Source organism: Lissotriton helveticus, chromosome 1_2, assembly GCF_964261635.1.
Source record: "Lissotriton helveticus chromosome 1_2, aLisHel1.1, whole genome shotgun sequence".
NCBI classification, from domain to species: domain Eukaryota; kingdom Metazoa; phylum Chordata; class Amphibia; order Caudata; family Salamandridae; genus Lissotriton; species Lissotriton helveticus.
The window spans coordinates 276,242,372-276,267,036 of record NC_136058.1 but is presented as its reverse complement, the minus strand read 5'-3'; positions in this window follow the sequence as shown (position 1 = coordinate 276,267,036).

Sequence of the window (24,665 nt, the reverse complement as noted above, 5' to 3'; positions counted from 1 at the left end):
CGATGCCCAGCGCCCAACACCCTTGACAGCGTCAGGAGAGAGGCCCGCCCCTGCCGCTAAGGTAGCGGCGCCTATCCTGAAGGAATGAGAAGAAAACCCGGCAGCCCCCAGACCCAGTACCCCCAGGGCAAGCCTGAAAACCGCTTTAAATTGATACTGTGACAAACAGTGGCCATTCTCGTGAATGAACAGGGCCGTGCCCCCGCCCTCGGGATGAAGGGGCAGGTAGGCTAGCATCCGGGCTACCGGGCATGCCGCCACCCCAGGGGCGGGCCGGAGATGCACGGGGGCACCCTTCCCCCCCTGATCTGTTTTGGAACGCCTGAGCAGTACCACTAAGCCCCCCGGGGAAAGAGCCAGATCCTGGAACTGCAAGCCATGGTCAAATCTAGAGGACCCTACCAATTCGCTCAGGCGGAAGGCCCCGTAGAAGGCTAAGCAGAAAGCTGCTCCCAGCAAGACCTCCTCGAACGGAGAATCGCACACAGACGGTAAGACCCTTAACAATTCAGACAAGGTAGGGAGATCCAGTGGCCTACGACAGTCCCGCCTTGGTCCCTCCAATCTGGCCCACCCTGTCAGCGCCTTTCTGATGAGGAAGGAAGCCCCAGGGTCCCGCACCCCTGCTACCTTGGCAAAGAAGGCGATGGCCGACAAATTTGCCCTTGCGTAGGCCACAGCCCTCCCCTGATCCCTTAACCTTTGAAGGAAACCATGCACCGCCTCTGGAGAGAAAACGTTTGGAAAGCCTGTCTGCTTGGCAAAACACAAGTACACATTAAATTGCTGTTGATATGACTGTTTTGTGCGTTCACTCAGGGAGGCACCTACCAGCCCCGCTAAAGCGGGGCTCCAATTGTCCACAGTGACGTAGGGAATATAGTCATTCGCTCCTCTGCCTGTGGGTGGAACCTCCGGAAATCCTGCAACTTGGAACGAGACAAAGCATCAGCCGCATGATTATCAATACCCGGTATATGCGCCGCCTTGAAGGTTAAGTTCAGTTTTAAGCATGCCAGGACCAACAATTTTAACAAGCGCAGCACGTGAGGGCAGGTAGCTCCCTGCCTATTGATGACTTCCACCACCGCCATGTTGTCTGACCAGAAGGTCACCGCCCTATCCCTGAAGTAATCAGCCGAGATGGTCACCGCCACCCAAATGGGGAAGAGCTCCAAGAAGGCAATATTTTTCGTCAGGCCCCTTTCGTGCCAGGCCGGAGGCCAGACCGCCCCGCACCAAGCGGCGCCCAAGATAGCGCCAAAGCCAATGCTACCTGCCGAGTCTGTAAAAAGGCCAAGCTCAGCACTGGTCACCGGAGGGGCGGGCCACACCACCCGCCCATTGAAGTCCGCCAGGAAACCACGCCAAACCCTCAGGCCCTCCTTCACACTAGCCCTTAACCGCACCCTGTGGTGTTTTTGGGTAAGACCCACCATGGCGCGGGCGATAGACCTGGAGAAAGGGCGTCCCATTGGGATGATACGTAGTGCAAAATTCAACTGCCCCACCAGGACTTGGAGCTGGTGTAGGGACACCTTTGGGCCTGCTAAGGCCGCCTCAATCGCCCGGGAGAATGCCACCACCTTGTCTCTAGGTAATCTGCACTCGCCAGCCACAGTATCAATTTCAATCCCCAAGAAGGACATACAAGTCTCAGGGCCCACCGTCTTGCTGGGCGCCAGGGGGACCCCGAATTCCTGAAACATGTTCACTAGTTCGTTAAGCGCCTGCGCGCACTTACCAGACCCAGCAGGGCCCATCACCATGAAATCATCCAAGTAGTGAACAACATCAGTGCACCCTGACCTGTATGAAAAAACCCACTGCAGCATGGAGCTGAAGGTCTCAAAGTACTTACAAGATACAGCGCATCCCATAGGCATGCATTTGTCATAATAGAACTGGTGCTGCACCTGAAAGCCTAGCAAATGGTGATCGTCCGGGTGCACCGGCAACAGGCGGAAGGCCGATTCTATGTCCGTTTTTGCCAACAAGGCCCCTCGCCCCAGATCCCTGACCTTCTGAATCGCGGAATCAAAGGAAGAGTATGTTACTGTACACAGTGCCGGGTCAATGGAGTCATTCACTGAAGAGCCCCTGGGAGCGGAAAGGTTGTGGATCATCCTGAACTGCCCAGGCTCCTTTTTTGGCACTACTCCCAGTGGTGAACACACATAGTTTTCAAAGGGAGGGGAGGGGAAAGGTCCAGCTACCCGGCCCAGGGAACACTCTTTCTCTACCTTAGTAACTACTACTGACGGGAGAATCCTGGCTGACAACAGATTGTTGCACCGACTAACGGGAGGGACATGTACCGCAGGGATCCGGAACCCAAATGAAAACCCCTCAAACAAAACCAAGGCCGCCCCCCTATCAGGGTACCGGTCGAGCCAATAAGTCAGACGTACAATGTCTACCGGGGTAGGCAGGTTAGGCCTGCGGGGGTTTAACATCCCTTGCCGCTGCCCCGCCTCCCCGCTCTCTCGCCTTTTTGTTGCACTTGAACTCAGGATGGGAGGGATGACCGCAGAAGGAACATGCATGTTTAAACTTGCATTGTCCGGGGGGGTAGGTGCCCGCTTTACTATTAAAGGTCCAACAAACTCCTCTCTTCTCCCCCGGGCCCCCCTGGGATGTCCGAAAGGGCTGCCTGGCAGGCTGCTCCCTGCAGCTGGTACTCTCCAGCCAGGCATTCACCTCCACCTGGTCCCATCCAATACCTGGGTTTTGCTCCTTGGCCCAGCGGAAATCCCTGTCATAATTCAACCATACTAAGCTCCCTTGAGTAGCATGCGCCTTCACAATTTTATTCATATAAAACACCAGTGGGATGGCTAAATCCTGTCTCTTCTCCAACAGTACTGAAACAAAAACATGGAAACCAAAAAGCCAGTTGGTCAGAGTCTCCTCCACCCGGGGCCTCCTTTCTTTAAAGGAACCCTCCTTGCCTTCTCTCTCCCTAAGATCTATATCCCTCCTATTGGGCCTGATCAGAGAAAAGATGTCAATGTAAGCGCCCTTCCAAATTTTTTCCCTCATTTCTGGGGACACATGAGTGGCCAGCATTCCTGATTGGGACAGCACATTCCCTTGTATTCCTACCAGGGATCCCCCAACTTCGCTGGCCCCCCCCAACCTCGTTACCTAGCTTACCTCCTAAGGGTCCAGCTGCCTGTGTGGCTGCCTGGGATAAGGATCCACTTGCTCCACTTGGAGTCGCTTTGCGCAATTCTGCCACCTGCGCGAGCTGCTTCTGAATGGTCTGCAGCGCCCCCTGATCTACTGCCTGCTGCGGGGCCCATGGCGCTGTCGCCCCTGCACTCGCTCGATCTCCCCCTTTATTTGAGGACGGCAATTGCCCTACCAGGGTAGCCACTGATGCCAGCAGACTTTCTACGGGGTCTTGCACTCCTGCCCCTGCGGCCACCGGCTGCGGCGGAGGCGGGACCGGCGTGCCCCCACCCGGGGCTAGTGTATGTAATGTCTCCCTGATTTCAGACAACAGTGCCCCTACCGGGTCGGGAGGGACAATGGACTGTGGTACCCTTGCTATTGGGGCGGGGGCCACCACTACCTCGGGAACCATAGGGGGGGGGGAGTGGACGGGACCTACTGATACCACGTCCTGCTCCTCCACTACGTGCGTCTGACTACGCTTCTTGCCCTTCTCTGCCCTTTTATTCTTAGGTACGATTCTTCCCTTCTTCCGCAGCGGGGGAAATGCCGCTCTAGGCGCTACCCCTTCCCTGCGTGGCCTCTCTACTACCGGCTCAGGCTGCTCGTCTTCGCTCCCCGTCTCACTGTCCGGGGTGTCCTTGCTCAGCTTGCGCAACAATAATTTCATTATCTGCGCCAGCTCCGGGTCAGTGTCTTTCCTCTTATGCCCTCCTTTCTTGGGGGCCATCTCACTTATCTAATCTGCGCTCGAAGTCTGCGCTGCTGGCGTTCCCTGACTATCCTCAACCCTACCAGCCACGCCGCTGAGCGACCTACGCGCCTGGAGCCTCAACGCCTGCGCACCCCGCACCCCAGAGCCACCGTCCACACCGCCCGGCAGGAGCCCGCACCCCGAGTGGAACCCCACGTGCAGCCGCAACCCCGCGAGAGGAGCAGGGAACCAAGTTAACGAACACACCCCCCTCCCGTGAACCACGGCTGCCCGCGAGGCCCCCCGAGGCACCCGACTCCTTACCTGGCCACGTGCACGGCACCCTTCCCTTCACGCTCCGCGCCCGACACCGAATCCAGATGGCCGCTGCACTCCCTCGATAGCCGAAGTCCTCCAACACAAAACCCTCTCTCCGGTGCCGCTCTCCCTCGACAATCCAACGGGAGACGCGGGAAGAGTTTAAAGGAAGCATTGGCCTGAAGTCCGAGGGTCAGCAGCGGGGCCCACACAGTCCAGCAGTGGCGACGGGAACAGAGACCTCGGTCAGGGGATCTTGACCTTACATAGGCCCGAGGTCTCCGCCCCTCGCCAAAACCGGATGTGCGTCACCCGCGACCCGGAGGTGATCAACACTTGGAGAGAGGGGGAGGCGGCCGTCCGCCATTGGCCGCCCAGCCGCCCCCCTGCTACCACTGGGGGCGGGGGCCGGAGGGGACGTGTCCTAAGGGCGCGCCTCGTGAAGCTCGTCGCTTGGCAGATGCTGGATAGAGGCCTTTGTATCCTTGACTTTCACGAGCGCAATACCCGTGCTGTCCCTGTGACCAGGAGCTTCTTTCTCTTCATCTGCTGAACTGGTCTTTCTCTGACCTTTTATACACACAAGAGGCATATGAACTCGCATGGAAGCCACACCATCCCAAGGCTCGAACCCTGGTCTCCCCTCCCGGATGTCTGGACATTCAAAGAAGCAGCCTTCGCTTAAGGCGGGAAACGCGGAAGCCAATTCCGTGCGGGCAGGACCCGCCCGCACATCTGACTGCACTTACGCTTTGCCTGTACCGGGCCTTCTCTGCCGGGCCCTAAGTGGCCCGTGTTCAGTTTTCCCCGTCCGCCTATCGGCCAGGCGAGGCCACGAGACCGTCCCGGGGATGCGATGGGGGACACTCACCGCCCCCCTCAGCCCGCCCACGTCGACCAGAAAGGAGCCCGTAGGCCCAGGAGCCCTGCCGGCAGCCGCAGACCACAGGAGCAGACTCCATACCATCGCCCGCCCCGGATACCCCTCCCGCAATCCGCGGCTGCACACAGGCCCCCCCGGCACCCCCGACTCCTTACCTGGCGAGATGGACGGCTGCAACCTGACGCGCCTCTCCTCCTCGTCGCCTCCCACCACGCGCTTGGCTGGGTTGAATCGTCAACCCGATGAACCTCCGACCTCCAGCTCCGGACAAGGGGATACGAGAAAGTTTAAAACTATACAAAGGGGCTGTAGAAGGGGGGACGCTTCTGGGAGGCCGCCACGATCCGGTGCAACAGAGGAAGGAGAGGCCGGGGTCCCTGCCCCTAGAACCTAAATAGGTCACCAGGCTCCGCCCTCTGTCGCACCGGAAGTGCGTCCTGCCCCGGAAGGGATAAGCGGCCGGTCGCCCATTGGGGCAGACCGGCCGCCCCTATCTAGATCAGGGAGGGGCGGGGGCCGGGGGGCCGGGCCCTAAGTGCGCGCTTGCTGATGCTCTGCTCGCGCTTGGCACATGCTCCTGTCCTTCCCTGCCCGTATTACATGCTCCTGACGCTTCCCTGCCTGTATTACATGCTCCTGCGCTTCCCTGTCTGTATTACATGCTCCTGTCCTTTCCTGCCTGTATTGCATGATCCTGTCCTTCCCTGTCTGTATTACATGCTCCTGCACTTCCCTGCCTGTATTACATGCTCCTGCGCTTCCCTGCCTGTATTACATGTTCCTGCGTTTCCCTGCCTGTATTGCATGCTCCTGCGCTTTCCTGCCGTTATTACATGCTCCTGCACTTCCTTGTCAGTATTACATGCTCCTGTCCTTCCCTGCCTGTATTACATGCTCCTGTCCTTCCCTGCCTGTAGTACATGCTCCTGCGCTTCCCTGTCTGTATTACATGCTCCTGTCCTTCCCTGCCTGTATTGCATGCTCCTGTTCTTCCCTGCCTGTATTACATGCTCCTGTCCTTCCCTGCCCGTATTACATGCTCCTGACGCTTCCCTGCCTGCATTACATGCTCCTGCGCTTCCCTGTCTGTATTACATGCTCCTGTCCTTCCCTGCCTGTATTGCATGCTCCTGTCCTTCCCTGTCTGTATTACATGCTCCTGCACTTCCCTGCCTGTATTACATGCTCCTGCGCTTCCCTGCCTGTATTACATGTTCCTGCATTTCCCTGCCTGTATTACATGCTCCTGCGCTTTCCTGCCTGCATTATGTGCTCCTGCACTTCCCTGCCTGTATTACATGCTCCTGTCCTTCCCTGCCTGTATTACATGCTCCTGCGCTTCCCTGCCTGTATTACATGCTCCTGCGCTTCCCTGCCTGTATTACATGCTCCTGCACTTTCCTGCCTGTATTACATGCTCCTGCACTTCCCTGTCAGTATTACATGCTCCTGCGCTTCCCTGCCTGTATAATATGCTCCTGCGCTTCCCTGTCTGTCTTACATGCCCCTGTCCTTCCCTGCCTGTATTACATTCTCCTGTCCTTCCCTGCCTGTATTACATGCTCCTGTCCTTCCCTGCCTGTATTACATGCTCCTGTCCTTCCCTGCCTGTATTGCATGCTCCTGCGTTTCCATGTCTAACATTGATAATCTCCCTACAGATAAGAGTAATCTATATTCGTTACATTCCTTTCTTAAATGGTGAATTGTACAGCCCTCGGTACTAGCATTACTGTTATTCTAGCTGGAACACACAGGTGAAACCACCTGCATCCCTGAGAGGGGGGGGACACAGGACTATGGTGTAACGGTGCTTACCTTGGTCCCGCCCCTCCCTTACCAAGCCTCAGTGGGATAATCCGATGCGATGAGATCAGGATCTTATGCACAGTGCAATACACTGCGAAGTGAACTGTGAGTGTAAGCTTCCACCTCAGTGTGAGTGTCCCTGCAGAATGAGGACTACCGCTGGTTATCCTCAGTGCTTCCTAACAGGTGAATGTTGGTGCTGTGATCCTCTATGCTATCACTGGGCCGACCGGGGTAATGAGGTCCGTTGCCCACCCCACCAACGAAGAGGGATTCTGCACAAACCCAAGTGTTTTCAATAAAAAAAACATAATCCCCTGCACTGGAAAGACAAATCCCTTATTGATGCAACCTCTGTTCATCCCTTATTAACTTGTGTGAAATGCGCCAAGTTATGTTATGTTATACAGGTTTGAAGAGCGCACTATCACCCGGGAGGGTATCCTGGCACAAAGAAGGTGTGAGTCTGGCCACACCTAGGGCCTAATGTGACGACTTGCAAAGCCAGGTCTTCAGCTTCTTACGGATCTCAAGAAGTGAGGAAGAGGAGGCTCTTGAGAGTAGCGGCAGGACTTTCCATGCATCAGGAGTGATGTAGGAGAAGTCTCAACCGAAGGATCTGCCACACTACCCATGAGGACCAGGTGCACAACTTGGCCATCTCTGCATAAGGCACATGCCAGACAGGTTTATGCAGGGTACAAGTCATAAAAAACAGAAGTGGGGGGACGCTGTCACCGGAAGTGACGTCACAACAGGAAGTGACGTCACAAAAGGTGCCGAGCTCCTCGTCCCAGAGAGGCCAAAGAGTGAAGTCCAGGTGTTTAGCAGGGGGGACGGCATCCCCCCGGTAAAATAAGTGGGGGGATGCCGTCCACCCGCATGGTACCACGACTCGAGCCCTGGGTTTATGGCTTTTTTATGTGGCGTTTTAGGCTCTGAGTGAATTTTCCCGATTCATGCCCTTATATAGGTACAATTCACACTGCCCTAATATAGGCATAGAAATCAAGCCCTTATTTAGACATAGCCCATGCAGTCCAAATACAGGCATGGCTGCTTCCACCCGTACCAAACGTCACAAACGATTTCTTGGAAAATCGGCTTAAGCTGTTAGGGAACTTCCCCTTGCTAGAATATTGATTTGTCCAAGAACTCATGTACTTTGCAAATAACTACTATTCCCTAGGGGTTCTTTCCTGACGCTATCATGCCCGACTTTACGTCAAACTAGACACCTTCAAGGTATAAATATGCCTTCACTTGCTCTAGCAAGACACAGTGGTTCGGAGCAGTTCGACTATCTACTTGCCTGCGCAGCTCGCTACAGCAAGTGCTGAAGGAAGCTGACCCTCCAGCTGACGCACTGATCGAGAGGCTGTCCTTTCTCTCGCTGAGAATCTAGCTTCAGTGTTTCCAAGCTCCCCTTGCGGGGTGTAGGGAAATCGAGTCCCGGGACAGAGATACCAGACCTCCTCCATTCTAAACTAAGGTATGGAGCTGATTAGAACCTAAGAGAAATCTTGGATAGATTCTTGGCAAAGAAAACTAAAAACCTAGGCTACACAATACTTACTTCTTCCCTCGTACTAGACTTAGGCTAGGTACACCGGGGTGGGCGTATTTTAGAAACACCAGTTGAGTATTTTTAGTCATTGTTATTTATGTATGTATTTTTATATGGCTTAGAAACCATACAATGCTCCTGCAGTATTATTTTATAATATTGTTCTCGTTGTACACATTATACTTTGCAGCCTGCATTACGATTGTAGCAGTTCATTTCTTGTGCTTGAGCAAGAAGAATGTTCAATAAATCCTTTTATTGAAAAACCCCCGTCTCTCTATTTCTCTGCACCTCTGTAGAAACGAAGCATGCATGATTGACTGAGTGAAATACTTATCTATTGCTTCCGCGACTCTAGAGATATATTTCTTATTCTTGGGAAAGAAAGTTGCCATGTTTATGCGGTTGTCAGAAACAAATCCTTTCTTGTGAATTCAAGAAAGTTTCTAGTGACCTCTGAGCTAGCTGGCACTCCCTATTAAGTTTAATATATTCGATAGAGACCTAGTCGACCTCAGTCCCACGTTTACTCTATAGGATAGATTATTCCAATGCGCAGAGCCTATTGGGAATATAGGAACTGCACTACAGCTCTGGCCCTGACAACTGCGCCCTATTTACCTCTAGGAATCATATGAGGCCAGGCTATGTGAGCCTCTGGGAAAGGCCACCCAAACCCAGTGAATTTGCTTAGGGTACATTCCCTAAATCCTTCCCAATCATCTTATGCAAGTTGTTGCAGCCCAGGTGAAGAATGATGAGGCCCATGGACTCGCTCTTCCACTAGGAACGGACACGGTGTGCCACGTACCACTTTGACAAAAAGAGCAATTGATGGACAGAATGCAAAACAATGTCATACATTCACCCCATGTTATTTGAAAAACAAATTTGCACCGGGCATAGTGCACAATAATAAACTGTGTAGCAGTTAGACCATAGATCTTTGATAAAATTACACAACCAATACTGATATGATACAAAAATATAGCTTTTTTATTTCTTTTCCTTTTTTACTTCTTATAAATTATTTCAAATATTTTAAAAGACATACATACATACATACATACATACATATAATCAATGATCATTTCTATAAAATACGCATCCTAAATCCTTCTCTATACATATTTGAACCACAAGTTACTGTAAGGAGTGATATACCTATGAGGTACAAATGTCTTCAATTAGTAAACAAAAACTGTCACAATTATTACAATATATCTAAATGATGTTCAATTAGACACAAAATGTATGTCCATTTCAGATAAACTGATCACAGTTGTTGATTATCAGACACCATATCTGTACTGATTTTGAGAAGACACTGGTTACAGATCTTTTCTATCACCAACGCGTTTCGGCTAAAAGCCTTCCTCAGGGTGTTCGCACCAGTGGTTTACCAAACAATTATATCCTTCAGTTGCTTGTATTCCAACATCGGATTCCACACATAGTCTAATATATTGATTCATAGGGTGTGAAGAGTATATAATGTAGCTCCTCAAATATCGCCATAAACTTGAAGATTCAAGTAGTCTTTTCCAATAGTTTTAGATATATATCTCTCAACAGCTACAATCACTCCATGTCCGTTGAATGCTGTTCTAAATTTCCTTATCTTAAAATCTAGAGCGCATGGGAGTAGGACATGATGTATCCTTCCTCGTTAGACGCCATGCCTTGTAAACTCTCGAACGGTACGAGGTACCGGGGTAATGTATGACATTGTTCTGCATTCTGTCCATCAATTGTTCTTTTTGCATTTGTACCACTTTGAAGCAGCCCAAGTGAAGGCTTTAAATATCACTGCTGCCGTGATGCATGGACTGAAAGGGACGCGTAAATCATAACAACAATTACCAAAACATGCATCACAGACCAATTACAGCACTTGCGCATGGTTCAGGAGTCTGTAAAAGGGAAAAGAAGAGCAGTCGGTGAGGGGAAGTCAATATAATACCAACTGATAATGGGATGATCCCGCTCAAGGTATAAAGGAGAAGTGAACATGATCACATGCAGATAATCGAAGGCGGCTCGTGCCACTCGCTGCAACAGTTAACTGTTGCTCTATGCTGTCCGTTTGGCAACGAAACATGCAAAGTTGATGAACTCCAATGGCAACTTTGTTTGTGTGTGGGGTAGCTTGCTGTGTTACCTCCAGTGTTGCTATATTTTATGTATGTGAAGGAAGCTTGCACTACATCTGCACAGGGTGCACCTATTTTTTTGAGGGAAGCTTGCACTGTTAGTGTTTGCTCTGCATCTGTTCTGTGCCTTTGTGAGACAGTCTTGCACAGCTGATGCCCATGTGATACTTGTTCTAGGTACTCCTGAAGCTTGAGAAAACTTTTTCTACACAAAAGTCAACATGATTGTAATTTTCAATGTTTGTTTTAAAAGGCAGTTTACACCACATCTCTTAGGAGCATCTGTTATTTCCCACCAAGGATCACATCAGAATTGTCCATTCAGATGATTGGGCCCCACAAGTATTGTGCTGAATACACTCATGACAATGAACATCAATAGGTGGGTCCAGCACCGTGAAATGACTAAAGGGTGAAATGTGGGCACTACCTTGGAGTTAGCTTTTTTTCCCTACCTCCTTCAATCGTTAATGGTTTTCAGTACCTGTTTTAAGAGAAGCTCAGCATTGGTCTTGCTGCTGGGTCTGCACTTTATAAATACTTTGAATAAGGCACATTTAAATAATGAAATAAATATGCTGCAGTACATGGGGAGGGAAAAGTTCCCCACCCACCTGATTTCCTTCCGTAGGAAGGAAAGCCCATGGTGGTGGGTGAAGAGACAACGGGAGAGTGGGGTGCTTAATGGCAGCTATGAGGTATGATTACCTCCCCAGGCTGCTTTGTGAAACCACTGTTGACGTCTTTTCGGTCGCTGTGATTTCACTACTCTGACTACAGATAGATACAGTGCTAGAATGGACATGCTACAACCAGGACTTGTTGAATCCACAAACAATTTACCAAGGAATTCAAGGTTCTTCATACATGAAGAATTTACTCCATATCTCAAGAATTCCTAGTTTCGACTGTATGCATGTTTGCATCAAGAGTCTGTGGCAGTCTTGGGGACCATTCTTTTATCTCTCGTGAGGTATCAGGAGATAATTGTGTACCTTTTAGGTAACTAATTTGTCCACATCTAATAACTGAGAAGGTTCTGCTACCTAGGAAGAGAGAAGGCAGCATTTACACTCCATATTTTGCCAGTGAAACATTCTTCCATCCTCGCCCCTCCTCTATGAACTGCTCCCATGACTGGGCTACCATCTTATCAAGCAACTTTCCAGGCATGAGAGAAAACAGCAGCAGGGTTTTCCTTGCTATCCTTTCCTCTTCATCACTTTATACAGGGGTTTCTGGGAAAATGTCTTATGGGAAACCCCACCTGTCAATCTTGCATAGGCAAAAAGGTCAATGGTGGGGTTTATCCCTTGATTTTGATCCTTTCTTCTGAAGGAGGAGAGAGATGGCTTCTTCTACACCCACCTCCTTGAAAAGAGAGTCCTACCATTCTTCAGCTGTGGTGGGATGACATGGTGGTGGCCCCTCTTTGGTTTTCACTTTGCCCACTCAGGATTATGTAATGTTTTCCTATAACTCTGTGAAGTAGTTGGCTTCGTACACTTCTGAATCCGTCTACTACCCGACCCGAGGGAGGCGACTGCAGCTGTGTCATCTCAAGCCACTCAGGAGAATGTGCTACCACGTATACCTCTAGCTGCGATGATGCATATCTCTGTCTTCGGACTAACGAGCTCTTATTACCATGTATCTCCAGTGGCAGCCCTGCAATATCCTGTCTAGGGATGGGACTGTGACTGCGTAACTTCAAGGTGAGCGTATCATATCAGGGTTTACAGGTTGCAGACATGGCTTGAGTAAGGGAAAAATGTTGCGTACTACACCCTAACATATCTCTTGAGCTGTTGTCAGTTTGAGAAGTTTGTTTTTGTGTCTGTTACCAATCTCTTGTTTTACCCTGTTGTCATTTTTAATACAGAATATTTGAAATCATACAGTGTTATCAAAAGATCTGTGTTACCATTTCCTATAATTCCATCAGTAGCTGTGAGGGTGTGTGAGAAAGTGTCCTCTTACTTGCATGGTATGCCCCCACTTTTTGCTGAATTGCTGATGTGCTTTGACTGAGTGTGCCCTGGGCTCCTGCCAATCAGGTACCCAGGGCCCGTGTTCCTTCCCTAAAAACTGCGTTGAAGCCTAAACCCAATTGGCATCTCTGGCCACATGTCAGCCCCTGGTAAATGGTACCACAGGTACCCAGGACACTGTGACCAGAGAAGGCCCATAAGAGCTGCAGCACTTATTGTGCCACCCTTAGAGGCCCTGTACCCTGACACTCACACACTGCCTTTTCAGGCTGCGTATCTTGGTGCAGAACAAAGTGAAGAGTCGACATGGCATCCATCCCTGTGCGCCATGCCCACAAACCACTGCCCTGGCATACATCAGTTACCCCTCCAGATGGGTGCCCTATGCCAGTGGTGAGGGTACTGGTGCATGAGCCCTGTACCCCTACAGTACCCAGGTCCATTCCTGGGCAGTGTAAGTGCAGTGCTGCCATTAAGTGTATATGGTGCTGGGAGTTTGTCATTATGAACTCCACAGCACCATAATGGCTACACTGAAGACTGGGAAGTTTGGTATCAAACTTCTCAGCACTTTAAACCCACACTGATGCCAGTGTGGGATTTAATGTAGAATGCACCACATAGGGCATCTTAGAGATGCCCCCTGAAAATCGACCCACCTGTAGTGGCCTGACTGAATGGCTGCCTAGGATGCCACCCCAGACATGTTTCTGGACCCCTGGGTCGAGAGCCTGCTGCTCTCAGGGGTCTGAAACAAGGCACATCCTGGGACGAGGTGCCAAGCCTCCTCCCCTAGGATGGGCAGGGTTCACGAAGGAGAGGCTTCAAAGGCATGCCACCTGTTGAGCCTCTCCAGACCATTTCAGCACCATGAAACATCCCCTTTGTACATGTGCTTTATAAATTCAGTTTTAACATAACATAACATTAACATTTGCTGCTTTCAGCAACTGGTCCCCACTGGTTCTACCCCCCACGTTGGGCGGGAGAACCGGCGGGAAAAACAAGTGAGGAAGAGAGGTGTGCCCACCTCTGCCAACTTCACCCCTATGGTGGGGAGGCGAGGTGAAGCACAACCTCGAGTCCCCATCATCTTGAGGATGGGGGGACCCAGCCAACCAGGGAAAGGCTCCTGCCCCCTCCCATTGGAGAGTGGCAGAATAGAGGGTGTACCCACCCCAGGGAAAGGACCCATTGGTCCCTGCCATTTACCTACCTGTAATGCCCCTAAATGTAGTATTTAGGGGTACCCTGAACCTTCCTTCCTCAGATCCAGCAACCACAAGAAAAGAAGAGAAAAAGAAGGACGAGAAGCCGTGCAGAGCTGACAAGAGGACAACGCCCACTGACTTGGCCCCAGCCCTACAGGACTGTCTCCCCCTCGAACCAGCTTCTGCAAAACCCCGGTGTGTCCAGCGGCCAGCAACGTCAAAAACCCCGGAGTACCTGCCTGTATTTGGTTTCCAAGCTGTTTCTCCCATGAACACCGGATGTGTTTGAGCAGCAGCTCCTGGTGCCAGCCAGGAACCACAAATCCAGCCCACTCTGCACCTGCCGAACCCGGCCCGAGCTAGAGGGGAAAAACACCACAAGGCGGTCCCCCCCTGTGATCCTGAGCTGAGATACGGCGACCCCTGACCTGCCTCAAGCCTCCAGACAACGCTGCAGCCTCAATAGAGAGGACCCTCCCTACCGCGACTACAGCGGGTAAGAAAATCCAACGTCCAAAGGCACCCCTGCATCCGACGCCCCACGGCCTTGTGTGCCCAACCCAGTGGTGCCAAAACATCCCTCTACCTCCCAACTTACCCCTCGCTGTGGCGATCACTCCTAGAAGATTCTCGTCGCCGAGCCTGCAGTGTTTCTTTGTCCCAGAGAATCTCCTTTGAAATCAACAGGGAACCCAACCTCAAAACAGCACCCTGCACCTGGCCGCCCTAGTGCCGCTGAGGGTTCGCCTTTGTGCTAACTTGGTCCCCAACTTTCCCTGAGCTTAACCCTAGGAGATTTGCTCCCACAACCCCATGGCCTGCTTGCCAGAAGCCACCAATCGGAGCCCCCCTCCTCCATAGGATAACATTTGACCCCTGAGTCTAACCCCAGAACCATAACTCCAAAGACCGATTACCTACCTAGAAACCGATAACCTCTTTTTCCTCATAGAATACCATTGACACTTTTTCTCCCCAAAAGTTGCTAAATGTCGACTTTTGAAAACGAGAAATATTCCTTAAAAATCAGACGAATAACCAAAACGCATTTTCGCAACTGTTTTCAGGAAATGCCCCAGTGCTGAATCTAGGTATCCAGCACTGAGTAAGAAAAAGTACTGTTAACATAACTTACCTGCTAAGTGAATTTCTTCCCATAGGATAACATTGGTGATTCTATGTGAAAAAGTTTCTTTCAACTTTTGAAATGCAATAATATTCTTTAAAAATGTTACTTTTAACTAAAACGCATTTACTCACCGGTTTTCAGGAAGTGTCCCAGGGCTGAATTTAGGGTCCAGCCCTGTGTTAGCAAAGGTAATCTGAAAAGTAAGTAACTGCATTTTACTTAAAAAGCCCATTCATTCGAATGTACTATACCTGCTAAGTGTTGCAAACTGCTTACTTAAACTGTAACCAAAACCAGTACAAGTTATACTGCAATTTTGAACTGTGTTCATACAAGTAATTTACTACTGCAAAGTATTTTTATGCTTACCTGTGCCAGGCTTGCTTGGTTCTAGAAATAAAACAACAGTATATTTTTTATACACATCAATTGGCCTAGAGTTCAGTTCCTGAGTGTGTGAATTCATTTGCTGACTGAGTGTGTACATCAAATGCTTAACACTGTCCTCTGATACTGCCTTACTGCTCGACCAAGCTACCACTTTAGAGAGTAAGGCTCTATCTAACTTTAACCTCTGCCAAACCTCTGGAGACCCTTGGACTCTAAACACACTGTACCTCACTTTGGTGCATTATATATAGAGCCAGTTTCTAAAGTGTAGATGTAAAGATGGATGGAATTAACCATGTTTATTGGTTTTACCCCAGGTTCTTTGTACCAAGGGGCTATGATGTACAAGCTACTCCACCATGCGGCCCAGGGGGATCAAGTTATGGCCCAGTTGCCCAGGCACATCTCTCAAAATGGTGTCAGTGGGACCGCAGCAGGGGCACATCTGCCGTGGTGTTGGGGGTCCACTTCAGAGAAGGACATTGCTACTCAATAGGAGATAGTAGTTAATTAATTTTACATGGGCCTAGTTAGGCCAATGGCTGTGGGGTATATGGTGTGGAAAAATACATTTGGAGTGAAAATTAAGCATCTACTTAATATTGTCTGATACTTATCTGAGTTTTGAAATTGCACTTTCGTACTGCAAATAATTCTACCCATTCATCTAAACATATATTTTTATGTGAAATTGTAATGTTCATTTATGACAGTAATGTTGTGTTGGATTTGAATAAATAACGATCAAAGACAAATTTTTCATACTGCAATAATTGCTTCAGGTTATCTTTATTTGGTTCTTGCTCTGATGCCACTGGTGCACACCTGGTTCCCGTCCCACTATCTTGTCCCCTTGTTTCCTGCAATACGTCCCTTTTTGGTCTCTCTATAGGCGAGGGATCATCCAAGTCCAATAAACAGGGGAATGAGACACCCAGCACAGTACCTCCCACAAGAACTCATCCAAGACTTGTTGTGTGGGGTCCGGCCCCAGCTCTCTCATGCAGCTGCACCGCTCTGCTTCTATCCTGTTTTTCTGAGTGCTTTCTTCGCTTGTGCTTTCTCCTTCCTCTCCCCCATTTTTATGAGTGTTTTCTCCTGCATTTGCCTCTTTTTTTTACTGCTTTCTATTTCCTTTGCCCGTATTTTTCTGAGTGCTTTCTCCTGCGTTTGTCTCATTTATTACTGCTTTCTCCTTCCTCTCTTCTGTTTTTTGAGTGCTTTCTCTTTCTTTGGCCTAGTTTTTTTATGGCTTTCTCCTTCGTTCCTCCATTTTTCTGAGTGCTTTCTCCTTATTTTGCCTCTTTTTTTATTTTTACTGTTTTCTCCTTTCCTCCCCTGTTTATCTGAGTGCTTTTTTCTGTTTTTGCCTAGTTTTTCACTGCTTTCTCCGTGAAGAAGCTAGCAACTCCAGTTCCTTAAGACCCTCATGGGTGGTTTGCTGTGCTTTATAAATCCTGATTGGTTGAATTTTAGAATCAAAGCCTAAGGCCATATTTATTGGCAAAACTTATTTTAAAATTGACTATCATTATTTCTACCATTTTGAAAACAAGAGAATACATACTTAGTTCCTTCTCAAAGCATGACATCGAGTCACTTATCAACCAAAGTATGGTTTAGAGTCATGGTTGACCCCCCTTTGAACAATCAGCATTATCCATTTGTTTCGGGGTACCTGCTGCAACCTCTACGTTTTCACAGGAAAAACTCACCTTCTACCTAGACAATAGTGAGCCTCGGCCAACTTGTAAGCAGAACCCCTAGTTAAACCAAGCCAGAGACAAACCTAAAGAGAAATCTCCTTGAGCCCTCTTAGAAAGTCAGTGGGCAACCGTGCCATCACTTAATCCTTGGCACAGGCACCAGACCCCCCAATCCACTTTACCGGAGCATTGTCATGGGGTACCCGTGATGGGCCTAAGGACTGAAGCCCCGTCCCTGGAACCGCCCCTGATCATTTCCGCTTCCTTGCTTGGGTAAAATTGAAGCTGAATCAAGAGTTCACCTGACTTTTGACTATCTGATGCCAAGGGTTCTACCGGCTTTGTGGCATACCACAAATCTACTCCACAAAAATACAACAAAACAAACTTACACTCAGAAGAACAAACACAAAAGAGAAAAGACTAATTCAGTAAATTAGACTATAGTCAATCCTAGAAAAGATCTTAAAATTGATAATTCCAAGGTTTGGGGATGGAAGAGTAGGAAAAAAGGACCAATTTGCTAATGTGAGGGGGGTCACGGTCCAGGTCCGGCAGCTGCAAGGGCGAACAGAGGACAATGGCCTACGTGAGCTAAAATGATGGTTACCAAGCGCTCCTGCAGCCCCAACCACCGACCCTACCTTATAATCGCAATGGGACCTAGATCTTATGGGTTTCCACACCCCGGCTCTTGCCAAAATTCGAGGCATTTGATGTTGGTAACCACCATCAGCCTGGGGACCCCCCCCGAATCACCTGGGGTTCGCCATGTTGCGGGCCCTCATTTGCTAGTTCAGCTCTTGGGGGTGACAGCGGAATGCTGCAGTGCCCATAGTTCCAACCTCCACCACCTGAATCACTGCCTCTTGGAGATTCGTGGAGAAAATGGGGAATTGTGTTTTCTTCAGAATGTTGTGATATAAACATGAAAAACAAGAGTCTTGCTTGTCACTGACATGTGGGAAGAGCGGGGGTGCATTATTAGCCCATAAGACCGTCTCAGGCTGTGGGGTTGACCCCTTATGAGAAGTTAACATCCACACCCATACATCGGGCAGACCAGGCTTCTGCTCGCCATGTCGGCCCCTGTCTGGGCATGAGTGCGCTCCGGGCAGCTTTAATTGGCCCTTCAGACCCCAGCGGGACCCCACCCTCGGCGGGCCGGGCTCCCTCTGCAGCGGGGCCGGTGGCATTAATTGGCAGGTGCTGGGGGTGTGCTTGGAGCACTGGTACCCCAGCCCCGCCTTGCAGCCCCCCACTGCCCCTGCTGGGCTGATTGAGGGCACGGTGCGACCGCTCCCACCTGGGAACGGACCCGAGCTCTCCAAATGAGCCGGGCGCAAATTAGGCGGGCTTAGCCTGTGGCATTCCCAGCCCCTGCCCAGCGGGAGGGTCCCCCCGAGACGCAGACACCGTCTTCAGCCCGGCTGGGGTCCGTCTCACAGGCCGGGACCTGTGGGCGAGGCGGCAGCGGTCACAGGCCGGAGTCCACCTCGCCCTGCCTTCCTTGCATTCACCTCGGCTCTTCATGTGTCACCGAGGTGGATTTATAATAAAGGCTCGCGATAATTACCGAGGACGGCAACCGGAAGGGAACTGAGCATCAAAGAAAAACAAATAACCAGGTGCAAAGCCCATTACACCAGTTACAGATGGTTTCTAGTGGATGCAGTAACTGACATGCAGGTTCCCGCTCATCTGCTCACCTTGCAGAGATAATAGGTATTGCAAAAGTTTTAGTTTAGAGTTTGCATCAATAGCCATGCAGAAGAGGCAGCAGCAGGTGAAATGTTTACACACTCAAACAAACTGCTCACCGAAAGTGTGCAGAGCGGTGCAAGCGTCCCTCACTCACCATGAACCGGTTCATGAACAGGTGCGCTGCTTTTCGGATTTGCCCCATGTACATTGGATAGTAGAGCTCGGAAGTAGAGAGGCGACTCCTCACTGTTTCAGACTTGTGTTTACTGCAGTTCGTAGTTAAATCTTTGGGGCATATTATCAAGGGAGTTTATCTCCGCTTTTTTGGCTTTAAAAGCCAAGAGAGCGGAGATTAAATTATCTCCCTATTACCTAGCTGTCGCTAACACCAGTTAGCGACAGCTAGTAGGAGATAGCGACCATCTTGGGCCCCGCTTTGCATGTCAGTGATATTTATCACTAATGACATGCAAAGTGGGCGTGCCAAGATGTTAGCGACTGGAAACAGTCGCTAACATCGCTATCTCCTATTACCAACTTTTGGAGATATTCGCGCTAAGCGCGAATATCTCCAAAAGCTAACACCTGCCCTGAGCAGTTCTTAGCCATGTTATCTAATGGGAGGTGGATAACATGGCTAAGAGCATCAGCTCGGTAATGCATGAATATCGCTGACTTTTCAGCGATATTCATGCATTGCGGCCGTTTTTTATCGCATTTGCGATAAACCTTGGTAATACCAATACCAATCGCCGCAGCTCAGCGGTAAAATGTTGTCTCTAACCAAGCAATAGCGATAATTATCGCTATTGCTTGGTAATATGCCCCTTTTGCCCAGCGCGACATTAAGAGAGCGCGCCCCTAGGACCCGGTCCCCCCGGTTCCCGCCCCTTCCAGCTGCAGGCTAGGGGGAGGATCGCCGAGAGGGCTCCGACCACCCAGTCCTTCCGGGTCGCGAGTGACGCACTTCCGGTCTGGGGAGTTGGGGGCGGAGATTGGGACCTATTTAGGGGCCCGGGTCAGTGACCTCGGTCTCTTTGTCCCCCTTCTCCCCACACCGGATGGCTGTGCTCCTCCAGGCCTTGCGCCTCCCCCCTCTGTCCTTAGCTAAAGTTTAAACTTTAAAGTAGTTGGGCCCATCATCTTGTCCCGGATCGTGTGTGGAGGCGCGGTCGGCGGAGGGAGCGAGCCGGTGACGATCGCGGAGCACGGAGACAAAGGCCTTCCAGCGGTGACCCGGCGGGCCAGGTAAGGGGTGCGTGTGGCTGGGGGGACTCGTTCGGAGCGGCAGGGAGCGGGAGCTGTGGGGCGTTTCAAGCCCTTTAATTTATCGGCCCCGATCCCTTGTGGCTGCGGGCGGGGGCCTTTAGTACACGTTTTCTCTTGCTGGCAGTGTCGGGCGCTGGGGGAAGGACAGCGGGTGGGAGCGCGAGCAGCGCACTGTTTGGGCGGGAAATTGGTTGCGGGTAGCGCTGCGAGTTAAAATGCCGCCCAAAAGATCGAGCCACAAGAGGAAGGATGGCGAACCTGAGATCGCCCAAATGTTTAAATTAATTTTGGCAAAACTGGGCAACAATCATGAGAGTAGCGACGAAGAGGAGACAGTGCCCGAACCACCGCCTTTAGAGGGCATAGAGCGCCCACGTACGTAAGGGGTCTCACCGAGGGCCGCTTTTCCCCCATTAATCAAGAAACCGAGGGTGCAAAAGAATTCGAAGAAGGGAGGCAAGGCCAACAGAAAAAGGGCCAGCGACAGTGGCAGACCAGCAGCGGGGGGGCGAGAGACCAGCAGGTCCCGCCCTTCCTATTCCCGTATGCGTAGTGCCCTCGCCCCTAACAACTGTAGTGGATGCCGCGGTTCCCCTGGGGGATCCTGTGGGAGCAGCGCTAGCTGAAATCAGGGAGGCATTAAGGGTATTGGCTCCAGTTCAGACTCCACCAAAGATAGCTTTACTCGCCCGAGGGGCAGCACCCGACCCCGCAGCAGAGATCCTGGCGACGGTAGCCACCCTAGTCAATCAGCTGGCAACTCCCACGACTCAGCCAATAGCGGGTATGGCAGCAGTAGCTCCTTGGGTACCCCCGAAGTCAGCAGAACAGGACGCGTTGGGGAATATCCAAAGGCAGTTAACGCTCCTAGTAGAGGCGCGAGGCAAGGCCCCAGTAACGTCGGAACCTACCCCCTCAGCAGTGGCAGTCCCCATAGGACCCATAGGAGGTAAGACGGGGGGCGAGGCAAGCAAACCCCTGGAGGGTACGAGTGGTGTGTGCATTGTGCAGAGCAATGTGTTGTCTCAGCCTGGGGCATTGGCCACCCATATAACCAGCGACATGAGGGATAAAATTTGGAAGGGTGAAATGTAGATATTTTCGCGCTCATTCGCCCAAAGAGGCGGGAGGTTGAGTATAAGGAAAGAGAGGGAAAGGAAGGGTCTTTCCGGGATAGGAAACCAAGGGTGGAGGAATCTTTCACCAATTGGCTGAATGGCTTTCATGTGTATACGACAGTGATGCTGGAGAAGAAACCAGAACTGGCAATATGCTGATGACACGCAGCTGCTGTTCACCTGGCCAAAGGACTGTCTGGATGCCTTAATGGTCCGTACTTGTCTGTCCCACGTCTTTCGCTGGCTTGCCTCAGCTCAGCTTAAATGTAACGAGGACAAATCGGAGATTTTATTTTACGGCAACTTCCCGGCCAATTTCAGAGATCTCATCTGGCCGACTGATTTTCCGTGTCCTAGCTCCTTCGGAGGCCCGGCAAAAAACCTGGGGGTATGGTTCGGACAGGACCTTAAGTTTGAAGTCCATTTAAAAAAACTTACAGGGACCTGTTTCGCTACCCTCAAGTCACTCAAGAGGTTCTTTCCGCTTCTCCCTAGGGAGGCGAAAGAGACTGTTCTGCGGGCTCTGATCCTGGCAAGGCTTGACTATGCCAATGCATTGTTCAGTGGTCTCCCCGCATACCTCATAAAGCGGTTGCAGATCATTCAGAACGCGGCTGTGCGACTTTTGTTTCACCTCCCGAGAAGAACCAGTGTGCGTGCCCATCTCCGAAACGTTCATTGGCTTCCAGTGGCCCATCGCATTTTGTTTAAATCGCTGGTCCTGGCTTATCGTGCCCTGCACCAACTTGGGCCACAATATCTGCATAAAAGGTTCATTTTGTACACCCCTCGCCGTGCTCTCCGATCGGCTAATCTGCATTTGATGACAATGCCCAAAGTCAGATACGCAAGATTGGGCGGTCAATCCATTTCTGTTCAAACAGCTCGATCATGGAATTCTCTGCCGCTTTCTTTGAGAGCAGCATCCACACTGGCGGGGTTCAAAAAAGGGCTCAAAACCCACCTATTCAATCTCAGTATTTAATCTCTCCCTTTGATTGGTGTCTCTGGTTAATCTCACATATCGCGCCAGGATACTTTGCAGTAGCAGAGCGCGTTACAAAATATTTTATAACATACCCCTGGTAATTTATACGAATAAGATCCTGACTGCCCACGCTACTCTGGGCGGGACAGCCTGGTTGGATTATGATAGGGATTTCAGGTGGGCAAAGGCGGCTAATCCAAACATTGGGTGTGACCAAGTGGAAGTAAATGTCTGGTTAGAGAGCGTCAACAACAGGGAGCATCACTCCAAATAGCCCTTTCGGACGTCTCAGGGAGGCCCGGGGGAGAAGAGGGGAACCTGTTGGGCGTTCAATAAAAAGTCGTGCACCTGGCCTACCGGGCAATGTAAATTTAGGCATGCCTGTTCCTTCTGCGGGCACCCCTCCCATCCCGAGTTTAAGTGTGTCAAGAAAACAAACCAGCGAGGTGGGGGGGGGGCAAAGATGTCACACCCCCACAGCCAGGAGTTGCCTACGCCAGTAGACATTGGGAGACCGGTTTTTTGGCTTAACCAGTATCCCGACAGGTCAGCAGCCAAAGTTCTCTTCTTGGGTTTTTCTGAAGGTTTTCGCATCCCTGCGCATGGTGTTGCTCCAGTAGGGCAATGTAACAATCTGCTTTCAGCGCGCAGGCATCCCACAGTGGTGGCACAGAAAGGGGAAAAGGAGCGGGCCTTGGGGCGGGTGGCGGGCCCCTTCCCGTACCCTCCTCTGAAAGGGTTTGTGTGCTCCCCACTAGGGGTAGTACCAAAAAAGGAGCAGGGTCAGTTTAGGATGATACATAACCTCTCTGCTCCCCGGGGTGAGTCAGTAAATGAAGCCATAGATCCCTCCCTGTGTTCTGTGAAATACTCTTCCTTTGATGCCGCCTTACAGAAGGTGAGGAACTTAGGACCAGGGGCGATTTTGGCAAAAACAGATATTGAATCAGCTTTCCGCCTGTAACCGGTTCACCCGAACGATTATCATCTACTGGGGTTTCAACTGAATCAGCAATTCTATTATGATAGGTGCATGCCGATGGGGTGTGCCATTTCATGTAGATACTTTGAGACTTTGAGACTTTCAGCTCCATTCTTCAGTGGGTATTTACATTGAGAACAGGCTATGAGGAGGTGGTCCACTACTTAGATGATTTCATGGTCATGGGCCCGGCAGACTCCGAGGCTTGCGCCGGGGCACTGAGGGAGCTGTTCCAAGAGTTCGGGGTCCCCCTAGCACCGGGTAAGACAGTGGGCCCTGACACATGCATGACCTTCTTGGGCATAGAGATAGACTCTGTGGCAGGCGAGTGCAGGCTCCCCCTCGACAAGGTACAGGCTTTCTCACGGTCCATTGAGGCAGCATTGGCAGGACCTAAGGTGACCTTGCACCAGTTACAGGTGTTGGTAGGGCAGCTCAACTTAGCGCTGAGAATCATTCCCATGGGGCGTCCTTTCTCTAGGTCCATCGCCAGAGCCATGAGCGGGCTGTCACACAAGCATCACCGTGTTCGCCTGAGGGCAGAAGTGAGGGAGGATCTCAAGGTGTGGCGCGAATTCCTGAAGGACTTCAATGGAAAGGTGGTGTGGCCCGCGCCACAAGTATCTAGTGCAGCACTGGGCTTGTTCACGGACTCTGCGGGCAGCTGTGGATTTGGGGCCATCCTAGGTTCCTCATGGTGCGGGGCTCAGTGGCCCTTAGAGTGGCATGAGCTTGGTTTGACAAAGAACATAGCATTCCTGGAACTTTTCCCAATTGTAGTAGCGGTGGCAGTTTGGGCTGATCGTTTTAGGGACAGGTCAGTGGTCTTCTGGTCAGACAACATGGCGGTGGTGGAAGCCATCAACAGACAGGGGGCCTCTTGCAAGCATGGGTTGAGACTGTTAAAGCATTTAGTGTTAGAATGCTTGAAATTGAACTTGCTTTTTAAGGCTATTCACATACCTGGGGTGGATAATCACGCCGCTGACGCTTTGTCTCGTTCCAAGTTGCAGGACTTCCGGAGGTTTCACCCGCAAGCAGAGGAGAGAATGACAGTGTTCCCTTCATCACTGGGGTCGATTGGAGCCCTGCGTTAGCGGGGCTGGTAGGTGCTTCATTGAGCGACACCACAAAGAAAGCTTATGAACAGCATTTCAATTCATACCGGTTGTTTGCAAGGCAGGCAGGCATCACAGACTTGTTCTCGCAGGAGGCGGTGTTTGGCTTCCTGCAGCTCTTAAGGGATCAGGGCAGGGCAGTCTCCTATGCAAGGGCACATGTTTCAGCAGTAGGTTTCTTCGCTAAACTGGCGGGGCGGAGTGACCCGAGCTCATCCTTTGTGGTGAGGAAGGCTTTGACCGGATGGGCCAGATTGGAGGGGCCCAGGCGGGACCACCGGAGGCCCCTGGACATAGCAACCTTATCTAACATCTTAGTGACCCTGGAAAAAGTGTGTAGTTCACACTATGAGTGTGCTCTATTCAGGGCTGCCTTCTCCTTGGCCTTTTATGGGGCCTTCAGACTGAGCGAACTGGTAGGGCCCTCTAGTCAGGACCAGGGGAGGGGCTTACAGCTT